Below are 26591 nucleotides of genomic sequence, written 5' to 3' on the forward strand. Positions count from 1 at the left end.
CTCCTAGCTGTAAGTTATTACCCCAGGAGAGCCCTCTATATTGCTATTTTCCTATAAAAATAAATGATCTCTAACACACCAACCAAGAGAAGAATCTAGATTAAAAACTCAAAACTGGAGACGTCATCTATATAAAGAAACTCAAAACTGGAGAAGGTGTCTATATAAAGACTGGTGGTGCTTTGAAAAAGAGACACAGTGACAAGTCTAAGAATAGCTCCTGTAAGTATGGTTGCAAAACTGAAAACCAGTGCCAGAAATATTTCCAGAAAAAGAAGATTTGGGTTGTAAATCATCATCTTTGTCTGTCATCCCAAATTAAATGAACAAACACAAGGAAATGGGAGGGGGGGCTTCAGGAAGTACAAATACTCCCCAATCTTCTCCTTCTGAGCAAGGGCCGGGTGTGTCAAAGGCAGTTTTGTCCTCTACTAACGGCAGCGTTGAGAGGGCCCTGTACAGATTCCCCAGAGGGGAGACCGCTGAGCTCTGACCCCACCACAGGTAACCCTCCAGGGCGTATATGCAGCTTGTGGGAGCTGATGAAGGCTCCGCACCGTTTCTTGCTGGGACTCTGCTTCCTCACACTCAAGTGCCCTCCTTATGTAGGTCATCTGGTTCCCAAGAAGTCTACTCAAGAGAGGGCAGGTGACTTGCCCCCAAATTAGACGCTGGACTTAAACCCAGGTCCTATAACACATTTTAGGTGCCTACTGTCTACCAACCCGGGCCGTGGATGAGCTGCCCTCGGGCTCCAGAGCCCCCTTCCAGGACAGGGGTCACGGCCGTCTCACCAGGGCCCTGACTTCTTCTTGCAGGAAGGGGAGGGAAGTACTTCCCAGGAGGGGAAGCCACAACCTGGGCGAGCACTCCAGCGGCCCGACCCACGCTGGCCACGTTTCGTACTGGGGCCCTGTGATATACAAACCATTTACTTCACTCTCGGGCGCCCCTCGCTGTTTGCAAACCATTTTCCCCAACATGATCTCATGCTTTCTCTCACAGCAATTCTGAAGTAAGTAACACTATCTACATCTTAGAGATGAGAAAAATGATGTGAAACTGGGTTTTACAGCTTCCTGGGGTAGCACAAAATGACTTGAGGGTTTTCATAATAACCCCCCAAAATACTTCAGGCAATGTTCTGACTTACAGATGCAGGGTCCCCGGCACCCAGAGAGGCAGGTGAAGGCAGCTCCTGGAAGGCTGTCTCCCAGAGTTCACCCTGTTCCCAGGACCCCAGGCAGCTCACGGCACTAGACCCCACAAACTTCACAGAGTGTGGGTGCTGGTGGCAGAGGATGTACACTGGGGTCCCATCCTTTCACACTCGGGACGGGCACCTACCTGGAAAGGACCTCTGCCTGCCCGGGTCCCACAAGTGAGCAGGACACTGGCCCAGTGGAGCCCCGGACCTGGGAGAAGTGGGAGTTTGCTCCCCAGGGAAAAGGCCCCCCCCACCCCCCGGCTGCCTTTCTTCAATGCGGCACACACATGCCAGAGCGGGGGGATACACGGATGCAGCTCAGAACCCCAGATGCTCTGGCAGGTCCCCTGTATTTTCTTAATCGACTGAACGTTAAACTTCTGCCGGGGTCAGGCAGAGAGCCTGAGGGGAGACACTGGAGCCATCTTTCCAACAAACACATCCGGAGGCCTCTGGATGCTGTGCTGGGCATGGGAGACCCGGCCTCGGCCTCAAGGACTCACGGCTCCTCTACACGCCTGCTCGATGCAACAGCGGTACCCAGAGGCCTTACCCCACCGCACTGCACAAGGGTGCGTGCCGAGCACCCAGGGAACCCCGAGGAAGCACCGACTGCCTTGGCCAAGGCCGGGGAGAGGGGTGGGGAGGGCTCTGAAGCGGCAGGGACTTTGGGGCAAAGTCTCTACGGAGCGTAACCAAGCTCCAGCTGTGAAGTCACCGAGCCGAGTTCCTGCCAGACTCCACCGCCTGCTGGCTTGACTTCATCTCTCAGAGCTTCAGTTGTTTCATCTATAATATTTGAGGGTAACGACGTCATTGTCGGGGGAGTGTTCCACTTTACACAAGCCCATTAGTAAATGGAGACAGAACGCGACCAAAAAATGACCATTTTGCAACTCCTAACACAAGTAATGGGCATAGATACAGATCATCAGTGGATGATGAAACCACTAAGTGAGAGGCTGAAGGGGAACTTGATAAGGGATGGAACAGGCAGCACCCTCCAAACCCACAGTCAAGGTCAACATCACTAAAGAGGGGCAGCCAGAAGTGTTGAGCCCCCCAGTGAGGTGCACAGGCAGCACACAGCACCAACTAGGAAGGACCCTCACCCCAAAAGTGAACTGGAATCAAAACAAGTCGCTAGAACTAACCACCAGTATCCGGGAAATACAGAGGGTAGCAAAACAGATGATCACCAGGAAGTAGCAGCCAAAGCCAGACCACGGGACGGTCTATAGGACAAATGACCTGGTTTCTCCCAGGAATTAGTGGCTTATAAACAAAGGTGGCTGAGGGGTTGTTATAGAACAAGAGCCAAGGAGACATTACAACTAAACGCAATGTCTACTAGACCTTGCTGGGTCCTGATGCGAACAAACCAATGATTAAAAGAAGACATCTTTGAAATACACAGCACACAGGAATTCTTGCCAATTTTGTTAGGTGCATGGTGGGTATGTAAAAATAAAAGTCCTTATCAATGGAGGAAGAATTAACTTTTTAATAAATAGTGCTGGAACAATTGGATATGCAGAAGCAAAAAAGAAAAAAGAAAAAGAACCTTAACCTAAACCCTATACCATATACTAAAATTAATTCAAAATGGACCATGGATTTAAATGTAAACTTTTAGAAGACACAGGAGAAAATCTTTGAAACCTAGGGCTAGGCGAACTGTTCTTAGACTTGACACCAAAAGCATGACCCTGTAAAAGGAAAAATTGACTGGACTTCGCTAAAAGTAATAACTTTCATGCTGTGCCTCTGTGAAGAGGATGAAAAGACAAGCCACATAGTGGAAGGAAATATCTTCCAGCCACATATCCAACACACGACCAGCATCTAGAATACAGAGTATAGGAAGAATGCTCAAACCTCAACAGTAAAAAACAAACAAACAAAAAAAACCCCAAACAATCCAATCAGAAAATGCGCAAAAGACATGAACAGACATTTCACTCAAGAAGGATCGTGGCCAACACATAAATAGCTGTTCAACATTAGCAATTAGGGAAATGCAAACTAAAACCACAATGAGATATCACTACCCACATATAAATACGAAATAGTGACATCAAATGCTGGTGAGGATGCAGAGAAACTGGCTCTCACATACATTCCTGGTGGGAGTATAAAATGGCTGAGCGGCTCTGGAAGAGAGTTTGGCAGTTTCTTGTAAAACTAACATGCACCTACCATACAACCCAGTCATCACTTTTAGACATTTATCCTAGAGATATGATTGTACACGCACCCAAAAACCTATACACAAATGTTCACAACAGCTGTGTTTGTAATCCTCAAACCATGGAAACAGTCCAAATGTCCTTCAACAGGTGAAAGGTTAAACTCGCTACATCCAGACCATGGAATACTACCCAGCAACAAAAAGCAACAAGCTCTTGATACAGGCAGCAGTCCAAACAGATCTCAGGGCACTACGTTTAGTGACAATAGCCAATCTCAAAAGATCACATACTGCCCGATTCCGTTTATATAACATTCTCGAGATGACAGGTCTATAAAGATGGAGAACAGATTAGTGGTTGGCGGAGGCAGCAAGGAAAGTGGGCGCACAGATACCCAGAGGGTAACACAGGGAGTTCCCTCCAGGCGGTGAGATACTTTGTATCTTGATAGTGGTGGTGGCTACAGGGGTCTACAGGAGACAAAACTACATAGAACTACACGCACACAAGAACAGTGAAAACTGAATAAGGTCTCTTGTCTAGTTAACAGTACTGTACTGATGTCCATGTCCTGGTTTTGATACTGTCCTACAGTAATTTGAGATGTCACCATTGGGGGAAGAAAGGTACGTGGGACTCTACATACTATTTTTGCCACTTCCTGTGAGCCTATAATTATTTCAAAATTTAAAAGTTTTTAAAGGGTTCTTATCAAGAAGAGATGTACAATGAACTACTTAAGGGCAAAAAAGAACACGACATCTGGGCTTTTGCTCTTTGAAAAGGGGGAGAGGGACAGATGCAACAAGATTGCCAGATGTTGCTAACTGTTGCAGCTGAGTGACTGACAGGTAGAAATGCATTCTATCAATACTATGCGCTCTACTTGTGTTAGACGTTTTCCATAATAAAAAGCTTTAGACTGTAGAACGGTAGAATTTTCCACCAAATTTGTAAAGAGATGGGCAGTCACTCAGGAAATTGTATCAGAGATTTACTGGTTATCTTGTAGAAATGCAATCAGAAAGATTTGTCAAACCTAACAACTGAGCTCAACACATCTTTCTTTTACCAAAAAAAAAAAAAAAGTTCCAATTCCCCATTTTTTCCTATGACCACTGGTTATCAGAGATATGCTTCCCAGGGATGTTTCAAAAACATCTTAAGGCATATTTAATATGTCCCTTCACAGGAAAGGCATGTTATCACAATGAATGAGAAAGGAACTGCTCTTCGAAAGAAACCTCAGTTAGGGCAGAGCTTTCTGGAAAAGTATATGTGAAAATGCTTCTCCTGTTGTAGGATTTTATCACCAAAAACAGTATGTCTGTAACTTACAAAAACGCTCATATCTGAGCTCCTAAAAGCCTACGTAACAGAATTTTCTAATCTGTTTAAAAATTTCCAAAGCATTTGAGTGGGTTTTGGACTCATGTGTTAAGAACTTTAAAATACCTTCCATTTAGTTCACAAGAACATCTGATTGGCATCAGGGAGGATGGAAATGTACTAGCCAAATTTCAACAAATCCTCTGCGTACACAGTGGATGGGATGGAAAAATGAGTAACCCGATTTAGAAAAAAAGCCAATGATGCATTTCCTCTGTGTGCAGCTACATGTCCTGGGAAGGGATCTTTTTCAGGGAGGGCGGCCATTAAAACCAAGCATCTAAACAAACGGCTCTTTCCCAGAGCATCAGAGGACAGTTTCCAAAAATAAGTACATGAAGTCAAAAGGTTTTTGTACCACCAACAAAACTTTTTTTTTTTTTTTAATTTTTAAAAATGATTACATCTTTAACTCATCCTTTGATTTCTGTTTTTGGTGTAGGTTTTACGATATACATAGTATAACTAACATAATACAAGTATAGAATAACTTCATCACTATCCATATATTGGGGGTGCATGCCCCCAAAGTTCTATTACTGATCGGGATGTGTGGGTAAAGAAAGTCTGAAGAGTGGTGCTGTAAGCAGTGGGAAAAGCCAGTCGATGACATGGCTCTTAACTTTCTCTGCAATGTCTCTGCCTCTGCCCTCCCGCCGCCCTCAGTCCCAGGCTGAATCAGACCGAAAGCCCAGTCAAGGCCCGGTCCTGCCTCTCTCTCCCAGCGGCTCCACACCCGGGCCCTCACTCACCCGCCTCCCTTGCAATCCTAGGCTCTGAGTCTCGGGGAAACTGAGCTGGAATCTCGGCGCCACCACCCAGCCCGGACTGGATGTCTCCAAATTTGTTTCCTGGGTGCACTGTGCTGTAACCAGGACCCTTGGGCCAAATGAGTTTAGGAATTCAGAGCTTTTCAGACTTTAGGAAGGATTATGGTGCTGTATATGGTGCTTAGGCAGTAAAACCCCCAGAGGGGTCTGGGCGGCACCCCAAAATCAAACACACAGTACTTCCACAGAGAAAGGTGAGATATTTTTAAAGACCCTAATTAGCCTCGCATCAATTCAGGTCAGATTTTTGCCACGAAATTAGCTTGCTGCAGACTTAGGAAGAACCTTTGGGATTTTGAGTGTTCTGGATTCCAGAAAGGTGGAGAAGGGACTTGGGCGTGGACCATCCTCCAGAGCTCCGGGGAGGTTGATGCTCAAGGAAGCAGGAATCCAGTGTGGTTTATTTTTTCACTTATTTTCAAAGATGACCCCATCCCACCTCCTGACCTGAAATCCTTTGAGAACATGTGAGGCTCTGAAGGTGGGATGCAGTCCTGACTCCTCTGCAGGGCCCAGGGTCCTGCCAGCTGGGCCCCAGCCTCCCTCCCTAAGTGCTGGCAATACCGGGTCCCTCCACACGTAGCTCTGGCCCCTGTGCCAACGCACCCTCCCCTCTGCCCTGGTCCTCGTGACGGGTGACAACTTTCACTCACAGGTCATCCTCAACGTCACGGCCTCCCCGAGGGCCGGCCCACTCACTCCCGCCCAGCCGCACCGTGCTCGCTCCATGAGGTTTGTTCTGACAGTGTTCCCGTCTCCCCACACCTGAGTCATCTCTCTGTAGGCCTGGCACAGTGCCAGACACACAGCAGGGACCTGGAAGAGAAGAATCAATCAGATGACTGATGAATGTCTGGCATTAAGCCACGTGCTGCACGCTGCCGGCTCTCCGTCACTTGGTCCCCTCCCCACCATCCAGAGCTCAGCTAAGGACCTGGACATTGGCTGGAGGGAGGGATGGGCTGGGTGAGGGCAAAGGATGGAGGCTGAGTCACACCATCTCACACACATCTTCCATTATGGAGAGCCACACCAATGAGGGCAAAGGAACTTGTCCTAAGTGCTCCATCAGGACACAGCCCGGTCCACTGGGTGCGAGCAACAGGAAGGTGAGAATCTGCCAAGATAGACACATTTTTACCAGCTGGCACAATCTAGCAATGTTCTGCCAGAATAAGGAAGCTCCCAATCAAACAGGGCTAGAAGTCTCCTGGGGCAGGAACACTGATCAAGGAACCTCTGAAGGGTGGTCACTCGTCCCTGTCTTCTCCCCAACCAGCCTGCAAGCTTGTGGAGGTCAGAGGTCATGTCTTATGTGTAGCTCTGATCCCCGGCACCGACCTCAGAGCCTGGATGTGGTTAGCACTCAACAGGCTTTGGCTGGATAAGGGGGCAACCGAATGAATGTTTGGGCTTTGTAGCTCCTTCCAACTCTAAAACTCTATGACACCCTCCACCAGCCTTGTACCAACTCCCAGGAATGGCATGTTCTCCTGCTCCTCCCCCCCACCACCAGATCTTTATTCCCACCTGCCTTTGTAGCTATCCCCTTCTACAGCCTATTACAGTTTGCACGTGGCATGTCTTCCCTGGTCTTTACCATAATTGTGATTAGATTTGTTCCCTTAACATCCTGTGAGTGGGGCTCCATGAGGGCAGGGACCAAGTACTGTGATGAAAAAGTACTTGCTGAATGACTGCTTTGGGGATATGCTGACAGACACTCGGCCAGGGGTGTACCCAGAGCAGGCCTGTGGCACTCTTCAGTTGACAAAGCACTCCTGACAGCCGTGTGGAGTAGGTCTTATTGCAGTCAGAACATCCCGGCAGGGGTACCAAGGTCCCCGGAGAGGGCCTCGGGGAGCACCAAGCCACAAGGTTGGACAGAGTTCACCTTATGGGTGCAGAAAGCCAGGCTTCAGGGGATCAAGGGAACAGGGTCGGGCAGACCCAGCTCCCAAGAAAAGGGAGGAGTGCCAGTTTATGAATGTCCTCTCCACCTCCTATTAGCTGCCAGAAGGGCACTTGAGAGCACAGGATCGGAGTACAGGGAAGTGAGGGGTCTCGAGTAAAATTCAACCAGACCCTGGCGAGGCCTGATGAACCAAGCCATGCCCTAGCAAACAACACGGAGTGATGCAAACGCTCACGTCCCCTAACACAAGCCCCACTCCGTCCTTCTCTGGGAGGGACGTCTCTGGCTGACTCCCTTTCTGAAGACACCCACCTTTTCCAGAAAAGCTGCAGAGCTCTGTGTAGTCACTAGACTCAGCCACCTGCCTTGGAATTTAGGTATTTCAGAGAATCTCACCATCTCACCCAGATTTTATTCTGCCATTTCGCTTCATGCTTGGGAGACACTTTGCTGTTTTGTGTCCCCCACGGATTTCCTGCCTGGAAGGCTGAATAATGGCCTCCCAAAGATGTGCACATCCTAAACCCCTGAACCTGTGAATATTTTACCTTAAATGGCCAAAGGGACCTTGCAGGTGTGATTAAGTAAAGGATCTCGAGATAAAGAGATTATCCCAGATTATCTGAGTAGGCCAGATATTATCACAAGGGTTCTTACAAGAGTGGGAAAGAGAGGCTCTGAAGCTGGAGGAAGGGTCCTGAGCCAAAGAATGCACGTGGCCTCTAGAAGCTGGAAAAGGCAAGGAAACAGATTCTCCCCTTGAGCATCCGGAAGGAACACGGCCCTGCCAGCGCCTTGATTTTAGCCCCGTGAAATACATTTTAGACTTCTGGCCTCAAAACCAGAAGATAATAAATTTGCATTTTAAGTCACTAAGTTTCTGGCAGTTTGTTACCAGCAGCAGTAGGAAACGAATACACCTAGTTTACAGATGAGGAAACAGAGGCCTGGAGGGCTGAAGTCATTAGCCCACAGAATCCTGGTAAATGGCTCCTCACGCTGCCCGTGCCGTCCTGTCAGGTGCCCAGATATCCAAGGGCTGTTGAAGAGCCATGGGCTCTGGAGTCAGACACCTGGACTTGACTTCCAGCTCTGTCACTTACTCGCTCTGCGTCTGCGGGCAAGTTATACAACCTCTCCCTGCTGCAGCTTCCTCAGCGGTAAAATGGGCTGCAGCCACACTTAGCTCCGAGGGAGCTGTAGGGAAGAAACAAGTCACTATAAGGAAAGCACTGAGAACAGGGCCCGGCACCTTACGACGTTACCTGTGATGATTTACTCCCGTTTCAATCATTCCATCCTTCAGCCAGGCCGGGAGAGCACACTCCCAACGGTCTCTGAGACCCGGGCCAGTCCTGTCTCTGGTAGTTGGCTCTTTTTTTAAATCTTCTGAGGTCATAGTTTCATTTATCAGTTTCAGATCCAAAGCCTTTTGAGCTGCGCCCATGAAGTGCTCGCGCTCGGGCAGTTGCTACACACCCACGGGCCAAACTGGGCTGGCAACACGCTCGCACGCACGTCTCCGGAATACGAACGCAGCCTGGGAGGGGTTTCGGTTCTTTTATTTAAGATACATGGAGGAATCTCCATCTTCGCAGAGCTCACTAGGCAGCACTTGACCTGAGCACGGTTAACCTGAACTGGCCACTGCTCTCACTTCAGTTGCCTGGGGATGACGGGCCCTCTGGTCTCCGGGGGCTGTTTGTTCTGTGGACTTCTGGGTGGCTGCCTTTTGGGGGAGGCTGACCCACATCAGAGCAGGTCAGCAAGCCACAGCCTGGCCCTTCTCCAGAGGAGATTAGAGGGAAAGAGCAGCCAGGGGCTGGGCGGTGCTGCCTGGTTAACCTTTGGAAAAAGGATCACATGCCCTCACGAGGGGGCAGGGTCCCATCTCTCAGTTCCACTCCCCTTCAATACGGACAAGCTGAGGCCACGCTAGTGGTTCCACATCTGTCCCTGTTCTCCCAGGGTCAAGTTCTCACGAATCTCTCAACAGGAAAGAAAAACCATCCAATCATGTATCTGTCCTTCACTTGGTGTTGGGGGCAGGGGGTAGGTGCAGAAATAAAAGAGAACAACAAAGTAATCCAAAATCCTTCAGCAAAGACTTACTTAATTCAGTCTTGTAATTAAGTCTTTTTTTTTTCAGTACATACCAGGCCAAATTTTGATCCTTACAGTTTTCTCTCAAACTGAGAACGGATGGGCCAGTGTTCGGTCTCTCTAGCTAGACTCTGTGTCCCTCTAATGAGACCACCTTTTCATCCAGCTAAACCCCACCCAGCCCTAAGCAAACAGGTCCCCTTTGGATGCGGAACCCTGAACAGTCCCGCTGGCCCTTGGGTGCAGGCTGTCTAAACTGAGACCCCTGCACCTGCCCTGACCCCTGGGACCCCTTTGGCAAGAAGCCCAGCTCCAAGGGCAGAAATAGAGGCACAGATGTAGAGAACAAATGTATGGACACCAAGGGGGGAAGTGGTGGGGGGGGTGGGGGGGGTGTGATGAATTGGGCGACTGGGGTTGACATGTATACACTGATATGTATAAAATGGATAACTAATAAGAACCTGCTGTATAAAAAATAAAATAAAATTCAAAAAAAAAAAAAAAAAGCAGCAGCCCAGCTCCAGCCCAGTGAGAAATCCTAGCCTGAACTTCATTCATGCCAACATGTACTGAGTTGGGTGAGTCAGTGTTCCACCCCAGGTGCACACCCCACAGGAGTCCATGTGTGCCACACAGACAAGAACAAGAAACTTCATTGCAGGCCTGTTTATAACAGAAAAAGCCTGGACACAACCCAAATGCCTATCCTCAGAACGAATAGTGATGGCTGAACCTTGAACAACAATGGGTCAGGGGCGCCGACCCTCAAAAATCCACGCATAACTTATAGTCAGCCCTTTGTATCTGCGGTTCCACATCCTCGGATTCAACCAACCGTGGATCATGTAGCACAGTATGTATTTATTGAAAAGAAGCCATGTATAAGTGGACCCACACAGTTCAAAGCCATGCTGTTCAAGGGTCAGCTGTATATTTAAACAGCGTGGACTTCCATGGCACAGTGAGCAAGGACTGCTCTACACAACCTGGGTGACTCTCACTACAGGTTTTCCTATAGGATTCTATTTGCAAGAAGGTCAAAAACAGTCAATAGTGATGAGGTGTGAACAGTGGTTACCTCAGAGGTTCGTGACCTGGAGGAGGCCCCAGGGAGCCCCCAGGGAGAGGCTGGGAATGTTCCGCAGCTTGATCTGGACAGTGGTTTACACGGGTATTTACAGAGGTAAAAATCCATCACACTGTTCATCTAGTTGTGTGTTTTACTGGAGTAGGTTAATAAACATACACTTTCAAGCACTTTCTATGTGCTAAGTCCAAAGGGTATCTCCAGCAAGACTCTAACCGGTTAAGAGCTTACAGTCCAGTGGGGAAGAAAATACACTCAAATAACAATATAAGATTGCCCGTGGCCAGTGGGGCAGTTAATGAGAGTGGGCCAAGGGATCAGTATTACTCATGAGTCAGGGGAAGTGGTAGAATAAACTGATCAAATGCAGGAGTTTTGGAGGCAGCCAGACCTGTGTCCAAATCTTATTTCTAACTGTGTGACCTGGACAAGATGTTCGCTCTGCTTCTTCATGCTATGGGGGAACCACAGTTGAACCACAGCACTTCATGGGTCCTTGTGAGGGTGAGGGAAAGAATGCACACAAAGCACTGGGGCATAAGACTTGTTATTCCTGTTGCAGGGTGGGCCCGCCCTGTGCCAGGCACCACGGTTCACAGATGTGAAACGGGCCCCGCCCCCCATGGCTCCCGATCCCACCACGAAGAGGGCAGCCCCCATTCACCCACTCGGCAAACATCTAACAAAACAGGGGCTGTGATGTGGACTTTGCCCTAAAGGAGCCCACAGCCCAGTGGGGAATCAGACACCTAGGACACAATGTAAAAGGCTTAAGTGCCAGTGGAGAGGAACAGATAAAGAAGCAGGGGAGGTCAGAGGGCTGAAAGAGTTGGAAACTGAGCTGGGCCTTGAGAGGCAGAGAGGATTTGGGCACGTGGAGACTGCTAGAGAGGGAAAGGCAAACAGACAGAGAGAACAGCATGAGCAAAGGCACGGAGGTGGGAAGGCGAGGAGGCATGTGGAGAAAAGAGCGACCAGGCAAGTGTGGCTCAACAAGGGACCCAGTAAACAGGGCCTGGGACAGGGTCTTTATTTATGTGTCAGTGGGGAAGCCCCTGAAGGTTTCAGGGGAAATAAGCATATCAGAGCAGGGATTTAAACGACAAGCCAGACAACAGCGGTGATTCAGAGGGGCCAGAGGGAGGTGGTTACATTTCTCCAGGGCTGAGGCCAGGGGTCGGATTTCCCGAGAAACACCTGGTCCCCTTCGTGAGACCCAAGCTTACATTCTTGATTAGCTGATGGTCAGGGGCCTGAATGAGGATGGCTGGTCCTTGAGGGGGTAGCCTTGACCTGCCTTCATTGGGCAAGAGGGTGAGGATACATTTCTTAAGGTTCTTGTTTATTTAATTGTATTCATTTAAATTTTTTGAAAAAGTCACATATTCACATGAATCGGCACTCAAAGCGTAGGAAGGGTCTCCAGTGAACAGTCTCCCGCCACCAGCCACCATCCCAGAGGCACTGCAATCACCAACTTCGTGTGAATCCTCAGAGACCCTGAGCACATACATAAGCGAATGCACTTTCTATTTCCCTTCACTTTCACGCAGATGGAGGCACACCAGACATACATCCTGCACCCGCCACCTGCACAGCAATCTATCTTGGTGATTGTTCTGTATCCGTGCTGGGAGTCTCCATCTTATTTTTTATGGCTGCACAGTAGTCCATGGTTTGAATGGACCATAATTTGTTCCTGGCCCCTGCTGATGGACTTTCAGGTTGCTTCCAACCTTTTGCTATTAAAAATGAGGCAGCCATGACTAACCTTGCACACGTGGTAACTCATCTGTAGGATAAATTCCTAGAAGTTCAACTGCTGGGTGAAAGACTTCAAGCATCTGTAATTTTGAAAATGTTGCTAGAGAGGCAGGATACATCTTAATTGCTCATCCAAAAAATAAGCCTAATTATTGGGGAAAATACTGACAACATGTAGTTCCAAGGATGCCCAGATGAAGACACAGTAGAGACAGAGAGAGCACTGGGTCGGGAGATGGCTCTGGACCCAAATCAGCCCCAACTCTCTCCCAGTATCCTGGTCCATGGACTCGCATTTCCTCACCTGTGAGAGAAGGGCCAGACCCGCTCAGCCCCTCGGCCGTTCCCAGGACAGGCTCTGGTGCCCTGGTCCCAGGGCAGGGGGAAGTGTGGAAGATGACTGGAGTCACCACGACACCCGGCCCTAATTGGTCTCCCTGGGCAAAGGCGCCAGGGGAGGAGCAGGCAGGCCACGGAGCGTGCACCAGAAGCAGGTCTGGCGGGGACAGGTGGGAGTGCAGAGCCCGAGACGGTGGGGTGCTTCCAGTCTAGCTATCCTGAACGAGTGACAAGCACCTCTGGCCACTTCCCCTGCGTGAGCTGTAGGGACACCACAGCCATGCGAGACACACTCAGGCTCCACGACATTTACTGCTGTGTCTATCACGGACCTGCTACGTAACAGCAATGGCCACCTAAACCTCACTCATCAAGCTGTGGCTGGCAGAGGATGGAGGCGGGTCTCTGGATACCTAGTGTCCTCCCTGTGAGTGAGGACAGCTGGGTAAACGCAGCGGGCAGGGCAGGGCTTCCTCCCACCCTCACGAATCTGGCTCAACTACTGAGAACTGCAAATGGAAGAAATGGTCTTCTGCCCCCAGTCAAGTGGGAGACACCTCTTGGCAAAGCAAAGCCAGCATTTGAGAGGCAGAACCGTCGCCAACCTTCCTGTTTCCCAGCCCGTGCTCTGCTCCAACAGACTGGACAGCCAGAATACCTGTAAATCAAATCATACTTAAATGCACTGAGGTTATCGCTATTAACATTTTTCTAACCACTGCCCAGTGCATCAAGCTTTCTTTGTAAAGCAAGTATGTACTGTTTTGCTAAATCTAGATTTTCATACACCCTATTTGTTTAAAACCTACTGACAAACATGTAGAGATGTACTTCTCTTCCGGGAGGTGAGGCCTTGACGCCAACTGCTCTGGGAGAGCTCACTCCCTCCACTCCTCCACTCACCTGCCTGTACCTGTGCTCCAGGTGGTCCTGCTACCTGGAAAGCCCTCCCCTGCTTCTCCACCTGCCCACCTCCACTGTCCATCAGAGCCCCCAGCTCAACTGCCCTTCCCCCAGGGAGCCTGGGCCCCCGGCCCACCGGCAGGCAGAGCAGACTGTTGCCTCCTGGGGCCCCCACAGCTTCGACCGGATCCTCTATGAACGCTCTTTCCAAGTCTAAGCAGCAGTTCCACCTGCTGGCCTTCCCAGTGGGAATGCAGGCTCTCTGGGGGCCATGGCTGTGCTGAAGGGGTCACTCAGAGCAGCAAGGGCACAGGATTTGAAATAAAAAACCTGGGTGCTTCCTTCCACAGGATCTTAGGCAAATTCACCCCTCTGAGCCTCAGTCTATCCATCTACAAAGTAGGCGCAATAATTCCAAGGTGCCAGGGCCATTGGGAGGATTAAATGAGATGATATATGTGAAAAGCAATTTGCAAACTGCAAAGCCCTACACCAATTCCAGTGAGGATTAGTAATATTAGTACTAATCGCAGCAAGATCTTGTTTGACCCACCTCCTAGAGTAATGAGAATAAAAACAAAAATAAATAAATGGGACCTAATGAAACTTAAAAGCTTTTGCACAGCAAAAGAAACTATAAACAAGACAAAAAGACAACCCTCAGAATGGGAGAAAATATTTGCAAACGAAGCGACTGACAAAGGATTAATCTCCAAAATATACAAACAGCTCATGCAGCTCAATATCAAAAAAAAACAAACAACCCAATCAAAAAATGGGCAAAAGACGTAGACATGTCTCTAAAGAAGACATACAGATGGCCAACAAACACATGAAAAAATGCTCAACATTATTAATTATTAGAGAAATGCAAATCAAAACTACAATGAGATATCACCTCACACCGGTCAGAATGGCCATCATCACAAAACCTACAAACAATAAATGCTGGAGAGAGTGTGGAGAAAAGGGAACCCTCATACATTGTTGGTGGGAATGTAAACTGATACAGCCTCTATGGAGAACAGTACAGAGGTTCCTTAAAAACCTAAAAATAGAACTAACATGTGACCCAGCAATCTCACTACTGGGCATATACCCAGAGAAAAACCATAATTCAAAAAGACATAGACCAGACAAGGACTTCCCTGGTGGCGCAGTGATTAAGAATCCGCCTGCCAATGCAGGGGACATGGGTTCGAGCCCTGGCCCAGGAAGATCCCACATGCCACGGAGCAACTAAGCCCATGTGCCACAACTACTGAGCCTGCGCTCTAGAGCCCGCGAGCCACAACTACTGAGCCCATGTGCCACAACTACTGAAGCCCGCGTGCCTAGAGCCTGAGCTCCGAAACAAGAGAAGCTACCACAATGAGAAGGCCACGCACCACAACGAAGAGAAGCCCCCACTCGCCAAAACTAGAGAAAGCCTGCGCGCAGCAACGAAGATCCAAACAGCCGTAAATAAATTAATTAATTAAAAAAAAAAAAAAAGGACATATGCATCCCAATGTTCATTGCAGCACTATTTACAATAGCCAGGACATGGAAGCAACCTAAATGTCCATCAACTGAGGAATGGATAAAGAAGATGTGGTACATATACAATGGAATCTCACTCAGCCATAAAAAGGAACAAAATTGGGTCATCTGTAGAGACGTGGATGGATGGAGAGACTGTCATACAGAGTGAAGTAAGTCAGAAAGAGAAAAACAAATATCTTCCCTGGTGGCACAGTGGTTAAGAATCTGTTTGCCAATGCAGGGAACATGGGTTCAACTCCTGGTTCGGGAAGATCCCACATGCCGCAGAGCAACTAAGCCTGTGGGCCACAACTACTGAGCCTGCGCTCTAGAGCCCGTGAGCCACAACTACTGAGCCCGTGCGCCTAGAGCCCGGGCTCCACAACAAGAGAAGCCACCGCAATGAGAAGCCCGCGTACTGCAAGGAAGAGTAGCCCCCGCTCGCCGCAACTAGAGAAAGCCCGTGCGCAGCAACGAAGACCCAACAGAGACAAAAATAAATAAAATAAATAAATTTTAAAAAACAAAGCATAAATAGAGACACAGATCTAGAGAACAAATGTATGGATACCAAGGGGGAAGGGGTGGGGTGGTGTGGGATGAATTGGGAGATTAGGATTGACGTATATACACTATTGATACTATGTAAAAAATAGATAACTAATGAGAACCTACTGTATAGCACAGGAAACTCTACTCAACGCTCTGTGGTGACCTAAATGGGAAGGAAATCCAAAAAACAGGGGATATATGTATACGTATGGCTGATTCACTTTGCTGTACAGTAGAAACTAACACAACATTGTAAAGCGACTATACTCCAATAAAAATTTTTAAAAACTAGATTAAAAACAAGAAAAAAAGAGTAACATTAGTACTAAATAGTATGTTAACATTAATATTAATTTCCTCACAACACACATCTGTTCACCAACACCTATCGTTGTGCCTGCAGGCACCTGAAATGACTGCTGATGGAATCCCAGGTTCTCTGTTCATTCCAGGCAGAACTAAAAACACGGCTGCTAGAGATGGAGACCAGGAGCCTCTGCCAGTGGCTACAGCAGCAGCAGCCGTGGGGTTAGCTATTTTTCCCCTGGAGCTTTCCTGTAAGAGGTAACCCAGAGGGCTTTGGGAAACAGCCCCAACCAGCAGAGTGGAGGTACTCAGCCACCTGCCAACAGGACAGGGCCTCCCTGGGTGCAGGTTGCCCACAGGGGTTGTAGCAGGAGAAAAATAAAGGCACCAAACTCCACACACTTCTCCCAGGGTGGGGAGGCTGTCTTATCTGAAAATCACTTTCAGGGCGGCAGATGTAGTAACTTCCAGAGGTCTCATTCCACCCACTTCGTTGAGGTGAGGGTTGGGGACAGCCATCCTGGGACCACCCGTGGCCTGAAGGTACAGGGTCCTCAGATCGTGGCTCCCGAACAAGGATACTGAAGTCTTCAGGGGGATCACAAAACAGACTGCAGGTTGGAAAACAAGACACACACACACACACACGCCTTCTCTATCCATCTTCACATGACGGTGAAGACCAGCTCTCCCTCCAAGACAGAAACCAGGCCCTCCTCTTGGGGGCGGGGTGGATTTCAAGGTTTTCTAACCTGGGACCTCATCTGAGCCCTGTGGCAGCCGGGAGGTGGGCAGAGGAGAGGATGAATAACCCCACCCGAGGGCAAGTGACCCGCCCAAGGTCATCACCAGGTTCTCTGACTCTGTGCAGTGCTCCGCCTGCTCCTCACACCATGGTGCCATCTAGCAGAAAGGGTGGAGACCTCGTCTTTCCTACAGACCTTGAAATAAAGCACCAAGGGGCTCTGTTTTAGAACTTCTCTGATTCTTTCATATCTACGGCTAACTTTCATGTCATGGGTAAACGCCTGCAACTCGGTGTTATGTGAACAATGAGCTAATGCAGGATCATGCCTAGAAGGAAAATATGCCCACTCTTCAGCAGTGATTATTTCTTGGTTATTAGAAATTTGGGGTGATTTTTATTCTTATCCTCCAATCTTTTCTGGGTTCCAAATTTACTATAATCAACAAGTACTATTTTCAAAAGCAGAGAACCCCATTGTTTTTCACAGGCTGACACACTGCAAACCTTCCATGAAATACTCATTTTGTTGTGTGTGACTTTTTAAAAACATGGTAGAACTGGAAGTGATGCAGGTTACGAACAAAAGTTTTCTGGGTGGGATCTTCCCTCTCTGGTTTCCGCCCCAGAGGAGAAGGAAAAGGAGGTGACTGTGGGGCTTCCTGCCTCTCAGCCCAGGCCTGAGACCTCCAGACCATTGGACGGAGCCTGTCCTTGAACACATCCAAGGCTGTTTAATGTACCTGTCAGCTCCTGATATAAGCTCAGTTCTAATAAACAATCCTGTTCTGACCTATCACTTCTCAAGAATAATTCCAGCTTTATCCTGTGTGGCAATGATACTAACCCATCCAACTGTTGGTTTGTTAGGCAAAGCGATTTCAGCACCTACTCTGTGCAAGGCATCGTGCTAGACCCTGAGCCGCCATTAACCCAGGACTGGAAAAACCACCAACCAGACAGAGGCCCCATGTCATCCTCCTAAGTTCTGCCCAAGCATAGGGTTTCAGATGCACTAAAACAGCAGCAAACAGGAATGTGAACAAACGCAGCCTAATTCCAGCGCCGCCCCTCTGAGGACTTTGACAAAGCAGGGGCCTAGCACGAGTCCCTGATGAGAACACTGGCAGCTTAGCTGCACTGCATTAAGGTACCTGCACCACATGCCACTCGGCAGAGGTAGACAAAATGGGTAGGGAACATGAGACAACCCGAAACTTGGGGACCATCCAAATCTTCCCTCCAGGGCCCCTCACACTTTATTTCCCCCCCTTCCTGTCCTCTTTGAGGCCAAGAAGATCACATTCAATTAACATTTTCTGAGGGCCTACTACGTGCTGAGCCCCAATGCCAAACAATTTTGCAGACAAAGAACTCAGACCTTTGCTTTGCACATGCTGTTCCCTCTGCCTGGAACCTGCTTCCTTATACATGGTGACAGCATAAACGTCACCTGGTCAGAGAAGTGCCTGCCCAGGCGGGAATGCCTCAATGTTCTCTCAGAGCACCCATGACAACTGGAATGGCTCTCCCCAGCTGGACTCAGCTCCCTGCACTGGCACACAGGCATGCAACACCTCTTTCTTGAATAAATTAAACAGCCTGTAAGGTAACAATAAAAGCCAGTGTTTACTGAGCACGTACCATGTACAGCCAAATGCTGTGCTGAGCTCCATGCAGACATCAGAGCGTTACAGCCATATGATGGCTGCACTGTTATTACTCCTCTTTTACAAATGAAGGAAATTGCATCATCTCCCGCTATTCTTAAAGAATGGGAATCAGAACCTGGTAAGCAACTTGTCCAAGGCCACAGAGCTAATAAGAAAGCCGCAGCTCCCAATTCTTTCTCCAGAAGGCTCAGCTTACCTCCCTCTCTCCCCGGTGCCCAAAGGGGTGCTTCTTTCTCCTGTGCTCCCAGTGACCATTCTTGTCCCCTTCCTGAATTCTCAGCCTCCTCTCCCCAGGCACCCAATTCAGAAGTTTTCCCCGATTCCTCCCCTCACGTCCTACACCCATGGGCTCCCACAGCCAAAGTGGACCCCCCTCAGCTGTGTTTCAGCAGCCATCCTGTGCAAAGACCCCTAGTCTTTCAGCCCTGTAGGGAGGGACAAACTGGGGCGCTCAGCTGGCTGCTCAACACCCAGCAAAGCAGGCGGGGAGGGCAGGCACCCCCTCAGTGAACCCACACATGAGATCTGGCAGTTAAGCCTGGCTCTCCGCGCCCCACTTCCCACTATGTCCCCACCCCCCTTTGCCTGTATTTATAGCACTGATGAGCATGGGGGCCTGGAGGATGGAAGATGGGGGAAAGGAGCCGCCCACTCGGTCCAGATCCACAGTGTGAGAGGTCAGTGAGGACCTGCCAGACCCGGGAGAGCCAGGAAGAACCCGGTTCCACTTCAGGGAGCCACCCCACCGCCAGCCACGGAGGCCAGGGTAGAGCCACCATTACAGCAGCGAGCTCCAGAGGCCTGTCCTGAGTCACACAGGGCTGTCAGGACCAGAAGCTGCTGGAAGAATAGAAGCGAAACGCAGCAGGGACCAAAAAGGATGCCAGTGACCCGAGGGAAAGCAAAGGAGGGAAAGGCCCAGTCTCCTTGGAGTTACCTGCAGGAATGAAGAAAGGAGACACGGGCATACTGTCCTGGAACACGCGGCTGAGGCTGTCGCTTCCTTTTTGAAAACTTCAGGGCTCCCTGTTGACCACACTGGGGTCAAGCTCAAACTCCTTAGTGGGGCCTTCAAAGGTCTTCACGCCCTGGGCCCACCGTAGCCATGTCTGGGTGAGGTATTTCAGGCCTCCGCACCTCTGCCCACGGGGGCTTCCTCTGCCTAGAATGCCCTCTCCCTCCACAGGCAGAGCACTCCCCGTCCGTCCTTCAAGGTGCAGGAGGTTTCGACGATGCCAGGCACACCCCAGGGTTAGTGGGGGAAGAGCGTGGGCTCCAAGGTCAGCTCCACCGCCCAGCGCGGCTTTACCCTCCTAGGCTGCCTCCTCTGCAAAACGTGAAGGTAACTGTTCCCACCTCACTGTGGTGGGAGGATGAAACTCAGTCGTTCATGAAAGCACTTTGAACTGTGCCTGGCACACAGTAAGTGCTTAATAAACGAGCTGTTGTTCCTATTGTCCTCCGGCCCCACTGGGGTCCTCTGTTTCCACCACAAGCAGAGCACTCTCTGTCGCATATCTGTTACACGGTGGACAGCCTCAGCCAACCACAGCCTCTTAAAAGACACAACCCACGACTCAGCACGGTGCTGGGCACACAGTAGGTCTTCAGCAAGTGCTCACTGCCTGTGAAGGTCCGGTGATAGACCCTCCCACCAGAGTTCTCCCAAGGCCCAGCAGCTGGCCTTCCACAACTCACACGCCAAATCCCCAGTCTCAAGGCCCAGCAGAGTGAGAAGGGTATTCACAGTTACTTGGTTTCAAAACAATAAAGGACCGTACTCTGCCTTCCCACTCCAGGGAATTCACAGGGAGAAATGAGCACAGGAGGGACTGGAAATAGCATGGAGCCCCTCTTGGGGAAGAGAGCTCGGCCGGCCCGCCAGAAACCAGGAGCAAAACCTCAAAGGCAGAGGAGGAGAAAACAGCCTCCAGACAGAAGCCCGAGCTCCACGGAACTCGGCCAACACCAGTGAACTAGGACAAGATCACTTGCACCCATTCTGCCCTGAAGCTCTTCTTCCCACCCACTTGGAGGCCTTTAGAAGGGGCTCCTGGTGTAACCCACTACCACATGGGAGCAACTTAAAACACATCCAGAATCCCAAAGGCTGCACAAAGGAGCCAGGCTGCCTGCGGCCAATTCTTGGGGAGAATTGATGGTGACTTCTCCAAGCACACTGGCTACAGGGGTCTTGTGTCTGGACTGGGGTCACTGTCTATGTCCATCTCCCCAGCAGACTGGAAGCCCTTAGAGGCCGGGCACCAGGTCCCATTCATCTTTAGACCCCTGTGCCCCTAGCATAGTGCCTGGCATGTAGTAGATGCTCATAAGTTACAAGGCAGCAACACCTGGCAGCAAGAGAGGTCCTGGTTCATGGACGACTCCATCCAGGCCTGCCACATACATGGACAAGGAGTCATGCGCTCCCTCTGGGTCTCAGTTTCCTCATTTGTAAAGAGGGATAACAAACAGTTCTGTACACGCACAGCCTCCGAGAGAATTAACTGGGGAAATATATGTGGAAAGCACCAAAGCATCAGAGGAATGCTAGCTAGCCATCCTTCCAGTTTCAGCTCAGCTCCCCTCGCCCCCTCCACGCCATGTTGGAACCTTTTCTGCCGGCCACGTTCCCCCTCCCCCAGCGCTGAACCCACTCTGCATTCCCTCTATTGTTTTATATTTTTCACATCATTGTGACTACTTGATTCTAAGTCTGATTCCCTGACCGACCTGAGAGGTCCTGGATCCCAGGGGCATCATGTGTTTCTGTTCAAAGCCTGACAAAATGGGCACACAGACCTGACCGCTGGGGCCTTCCCACCCCACGGTCCCAGCTCTGATACACACGGCACCCTCCGGCAAGAGGTCCCGATGTGCAGAGCCTAGGGGGCCCACCAAGCACGCTGACAAGGAAGGGAGATAGGAAGGGACGCTGCACACATAACCTGTGCAAGAGTCACACCTCTGAGACCTGCGCCGCCTCTGCAGGTGCGTGAGCTTGTTTGCCTGGCTGCCTCCACAGCACAAGGGCCTCCAGGGCACAGATTGCTGCTTCTTTCCTTACATGAAGCACCCGGCAGTCAGATAAATAATACATGACGCTCTCCTCACACGCAGGTATCAGACGTGCAAACACCTGCTTTGCCCCACAGTGCCCTGGGTGTGGGTGTGTGCGTGTGTGTGGGTGTGTAATGTCTGGCCTTGCACAACCCCAGAGGGGATACGGGTTGGGAACAGATACGCCCACCTCTCAACCCCATCTCCTTGCCTTGGCCTGGAGTCAACTAGCACTAGACCCAAGCAGTGTGCCCGGAGAGGAAATGTCTGGGATGGATGCACACACCCTAAGCCAGTCTCTGTGGTCCTTTTCCAAGCACATATCCTTGGAGCCCCGGGTTCCTGCCGGTGCCCCTCCAAACTGCTGACCTGTATGCAACGCGTGTACACCTTCATGCACGCATCCCCAGAGGCCTCGCCAGGCTAGCCACCAGCCCAGATCACAGCTACCCGCACAGGGCAAGGCTGACTCCCCCACTCACTCGGCTGTGCCAGGCACCAGCACACCCACCGGACGCATACCATCCTACTTGCAAAGGGCCTGTCCATCCGCTTCCCCTCTCTCCCGGCCACCCCCACGGGCAGGTCCGATTACACTCCAGGCGCGGGCCCCGCCACGCTGGCGAGGAGGGGGCAGCGCACACCCACGGGCGGCCCGCGACCTCGCAAGGCGGGGACAGAGCGCAGGGCGAGACGGGCGGGGCCGCAGACGCCCCCTCCCTCCCCGCCAGGCCGGCCACCTTCATCAGCTCCCCGCCCGGGGACCCGCGGCCAATGCGACCCGCGGGGCGCCCCCCGAGCGGGCCTCTCCAGACGGGACAGCCCCGCCGCCCCCGGAAGCCCTCGGCCGCCCCCCTCGGGGCCTCCAGCGCAGGGCCGGTGGGTAGGGTACCTCAGGAGCCCATGGCGGCGCGTGTGCGGGCGACGCGCGGCAGCCGGACTGTGAGAGAGAGGCAGGCTGACGGCACCGCAGCCCTACTATCTCGCCGCCGCCGGCTCGTCCCGGGCCCAGCGGAGTGCCGCCGCGGCGCGCCTGCGCACCGAGCGCGCCGCCGGGGAGGGCGGGGCGGCGAAAGCGAGGCTGAGATCACCCTCCCGGCCTTAAAGGAGCCGCCGTCCCAAACCCCCGGTGGTGGGAGCGATCCCGGCTTTCCAGCCGATCGTAAACCAGTCAGGAGTCGCCTCCCCAGCCTCCATCCCACCCCCAACCCTGCCCACCAGTGAGCTTCTTGGGGTGCAGGGACAGAGTCTTGGGCTCCAAGCTCTCGCTGGCTGTATGGAGCTTCACCTCTTTTCCTCCATTTGGGCCTGTTTGAAGATGAAACAATGTCTAACGGCTATTTGTCGAGTGAAGGATGCATGTGGAATTGTGGAATGAATGTATACTGAGGTGCTGTGTGCAATAACGCGAAATGAAATTGCAAAACAGAGAAAGAGGTTTTTCTTCCCACTCCACCTAGCAGCGCTTCCTTCCTGCCCCACCTCGCTCTAGGTGGCCTAACTAGCAAAATTCTTCAGATATCATTCAAACCGCCTAGCCCATTTCTGTTTGCCAGGTTCACACCCAACTCAGTTTAACTAAAAAACATAAAATCCAATCAAGTTCTGGCTTTGGTGTGTTCAAGATCCCCAGATGTATTTCTATCCCCAGCCCAGGCTCCTCCCCTGAACTGTGTACTCACCCCCTCATACCTGAGGTTCCAATAGGATCTCAAAGTCAACATGCCCACAACAGAACCATTTCCTCTCAAACGCAGAGACCTGCACTCTCACAGCCTCCCCACAAGAACGGTTAGCAGCTCCATCCTTCCAGCCCCTAGCCCAGAACTCCTGGAATCATCCTTGAATCCCTCCTCTCACCCCTTTACGCACTGGAGCAGGAAATTATGTTGGCTGTACCTGCAAAATATGTCTAGACTCTGACCTCTTCCACCCCATCTCCACTGCCACCACCCCATCCACTTTCTGTCCAGGATTATTGCAATATTCTTGTTATGGACTGAATGTTTTTATCCCCCCCAAATTCATATGCTGAAATCCTAACCCCCAATGTGATGGTATTAGGAGCTGGGGCCTTGGGAGGTGATTAGGTCATATGGGTGGAGCCTTCATGAATGGTATTAATGCCCTTAAAAAAGAGACCCCAGAGAACTTTCTAGCCTTCTTTCTGCCACGTGAGAATACAGTAAGAAGTTAGCAGTCTATAACCCAGAAGAGGGCCCTCACCAGAACCTATCACACTAGCAGGCACCCTGATCTCGGACTTCCAGCCTCCAGAACTATGAGAAATAAATGTCTGTTGTTGATAAGCCACCCAATCTATGGTAATTTGTTATAGCAGCCCAAGCTGATCAGGGTTATTGCAACATTTTCCTAACCTGTTTCCCTGTTTCCAGACCTGCCCCGTGTCCCAGTCTACTTCATTGCAGGAGCCAGAGGGATTCTTTTAAAACCTAAGTCAGAACACGGCACTTCTTTGCCCGAAGCGTGCCATTGGCTGTGCATTTCACTCTGAATAAAAGCCAAAGTCCTTACAAATCCCTGCAGAGCTTTGCTTCATCTAACATTCCATCCACCCAGCGGTGTCTGACCTCATCTCCTCCTCTTGCTTCCCTCCACACTGACCCCTTGCTGTTCCTAGAACAAATGAAGCACGCTTGGCCTCAAATCCTTGGCACTGGCTGTTCCCTCTGCTGGGATTGCTGTTCCCTCAAACACTTGAATGCTCCCCCTTTCACTTTCTTCAAGGGTTTGCTCACGTGTTCCCCACTCAGTAAGGCCTGCCCTAACCACTCTAGTAAACTTGCCAAACCCCTTACATGCAGTCCCGATTCCCCCTTTCCATGCTCTAGTTTTTCCCACATAGCTTAATTTCTATCATGACATAGTTTGCCTGTTTTACTGTTTGTCTTCCACCAGTAAAAGGTAAGCGCTACAAGGACAAAGATTTTTGTCCTTTTTGTTTCCTGATATAATCCCAGTACTTAGTACAAGGGTTGGTATAGAGAACATGCTTAAAAACTTTCTGTAGCATGAAGAGTCCTCTAGGAAAAGTCCTTCCCAGCCCCCAGGTAGGAAGTTGCTCAGGGCTTTCCAGCACACAAACAAGGCTTATCATCAATTGCATCATCATCATTTGTTCATGACTTCCCGGCTCTCCCTCCCTACACATGAAAACTCCCCCAGGGCAAAGTCCTTGTCTTAATTTTCACCATATCTTATGCTTAGCATAGAAACCGGACATGATTTGACAGCCAGAGTGGCAGGCCAAACCACACCCTAATTCAAGTTGTTAGCCCCTGTTCATTAAGGGCACTCTGGGTCTCAATTTACAGAGGCCCCAGGCTGACAGGGGCAGGGGCAGGTGGTGGGTATTTTTAGGCTTGGGTTGCCAGAAAGGGGCTCAAAGACAGAAAGTCACCTGGCCTGAGTGACATGGCAGGTCAGCAGCAGGTGGCACTGTGAGCCCTAGTTTGTCGCTACCTGCCTTTGCTCATCCTCTCCCCAGGATGTCTAATTTAGAAGTAAAAATTTACCCCCTCTGTCACCACCCCACTCCATGCAAATGCCCATTCACCCTGGCTCGAAGATGCCACTCACATCGGCCCCTCTCCCTTCCATGCCTGGGGCCACTGTCCTGGTTCAGGTCCCCTTACTTCTGGACAATTCCCCAACCCACTAGTTACCTTTACCCCTGCTCACTGGCTACTGAAGGAGCCTTTCTCCACCTCCAGCAACCAACTAATCTTCCTTCAAAGGCCAAATCCGATGTCATCTTTTGGTTCTTTCTTGATTCCCACCTCCCTCACTCTCCTCTCCTCCATTCCGGTCTAATTAGTTTCTCCCCAACAAAAAAAGTCGCAAATAAACTGAAATTCATCAAAGAATAGTTAAGTAAATTATGGTAGATCCATACAATGGTATATTGTGTAGATACTAAAACAGCCACTTTACACATTTCAAATAATAAGGGGAAATGATTAGGAATAATACTGACTGGAAAAGGTAGTAATAAATTTGCATGATAGCCTGATCTGAAGTGTTTAAAAAAAAATTTTTTTTTTAGGCTTAGAAGAAAGATTGGAAGGAAATATAACAAAATGTTAACAGTGGGTTCTCCTAAGTGGCAGAATTATGAATATTGGTTACCTTCTCTCTCTCTCTCCCTTATTTAATTTTTGTTTCTCTGTATTTTCCAAAATGTTTGCAAAAATCATGCAATCTCTTCAAAATAAGAAAAAAGGTTATTTAAAGAAATGGTCTGGGACTTCCCTGGTGGTGCAGTGGTTAAGAATCTGCCCGCCAATGCAGGGGACACAGATTCAATCCCTGGTCCGGGAAGAACCCACATGCTGCGGAGCAACTGAGTCCGTATGCCACAACTACTGAGCCTGCGCCCTAGAACCTGCGTGCCACAACTACTGAAGCCTGCACGCCTAGAGCCCGTGCTCCGCAACAAAAGAAGCCACCACACCGCAAGAAAGAGTAGCCCCGGCTTACTGCAACTAGAGAAAGCCCGTGCGCAGCAACGAAGCCCCAACACAGCCAAAAATAAATTTCTAAAAAAAAAAAGAAGAAGAAGAAATGGTGTGTTGTTCCCTTCTGTTTTCTTCTCTCTGTGCATCATAATTCATCTGCATGCATCTGTCTCCTCCACCAGACTAAGGGCCTCTCAAGGGTAATAAGGATCAGGTTGGATTATCTCTGCATCCAAAATCCACTCCTAGCATCTGTAGGGGAGTGCAGAGGAAAGAGCCAGGGCCTCAGCGGTGCTGGTGAAACCGTGCACCTCAGATTCGGACTTGAACCCACGTGGCTGGGACTCGAACCCGGCCAAAACCCAGTCTTCCAACTGAGATAACACACCTGGTTTCTCGACTTTATGAAGCTCAGGTTCTTGATGTCTCATCGCAGAAAGAGTTCAGTGAGAGACAAAGTGATGGGTAAGAAGTGGATTTATTTAGGGAGAAACACACTCCCCAGGGTGTGGGCCATCTCA

At 50.1% G+C, this 26591-nt stretch overlaps 1 protein-coding gene across 3 annotated transcripts in view; it reads right to left on the bottom strand.

The window, feature by feature from the left end:
- The window catches only part of TMEM184B (transmembrane protein 184B), a 48880-nt gene extending 26237 nt beyond the window's left edge, over positions 1-22643 (bottom strand). For all 3 annotated transcript variants that reach the window (XM_082352788.1, XM_082352787.1, XM_082352789.1), the window contains exon 1: positions 22485-22643. The gene's annotated coding sequence lies outside the window, so the exon portion shown is untranslated. The remainder of the gene's footprint in view (positions 1-22484) is intronic.
- Between the last annotated feature and the right edge of the window lie 3948 nt (positions 22644-26591).

Source organism: Balaenoptera borealis (genome assembly GCF_965194805.1).
Source record: "Balaenoptera borealis genome assembly, chromosome: 13".
In the NCBI taxonomy this organism is placed as follows: Eukaryota; Metazoa; Chordata; class Mammalia; order Artiodactyla; family Balaenopteridae; genus Balaenoptera; species Balaenoptera borealis.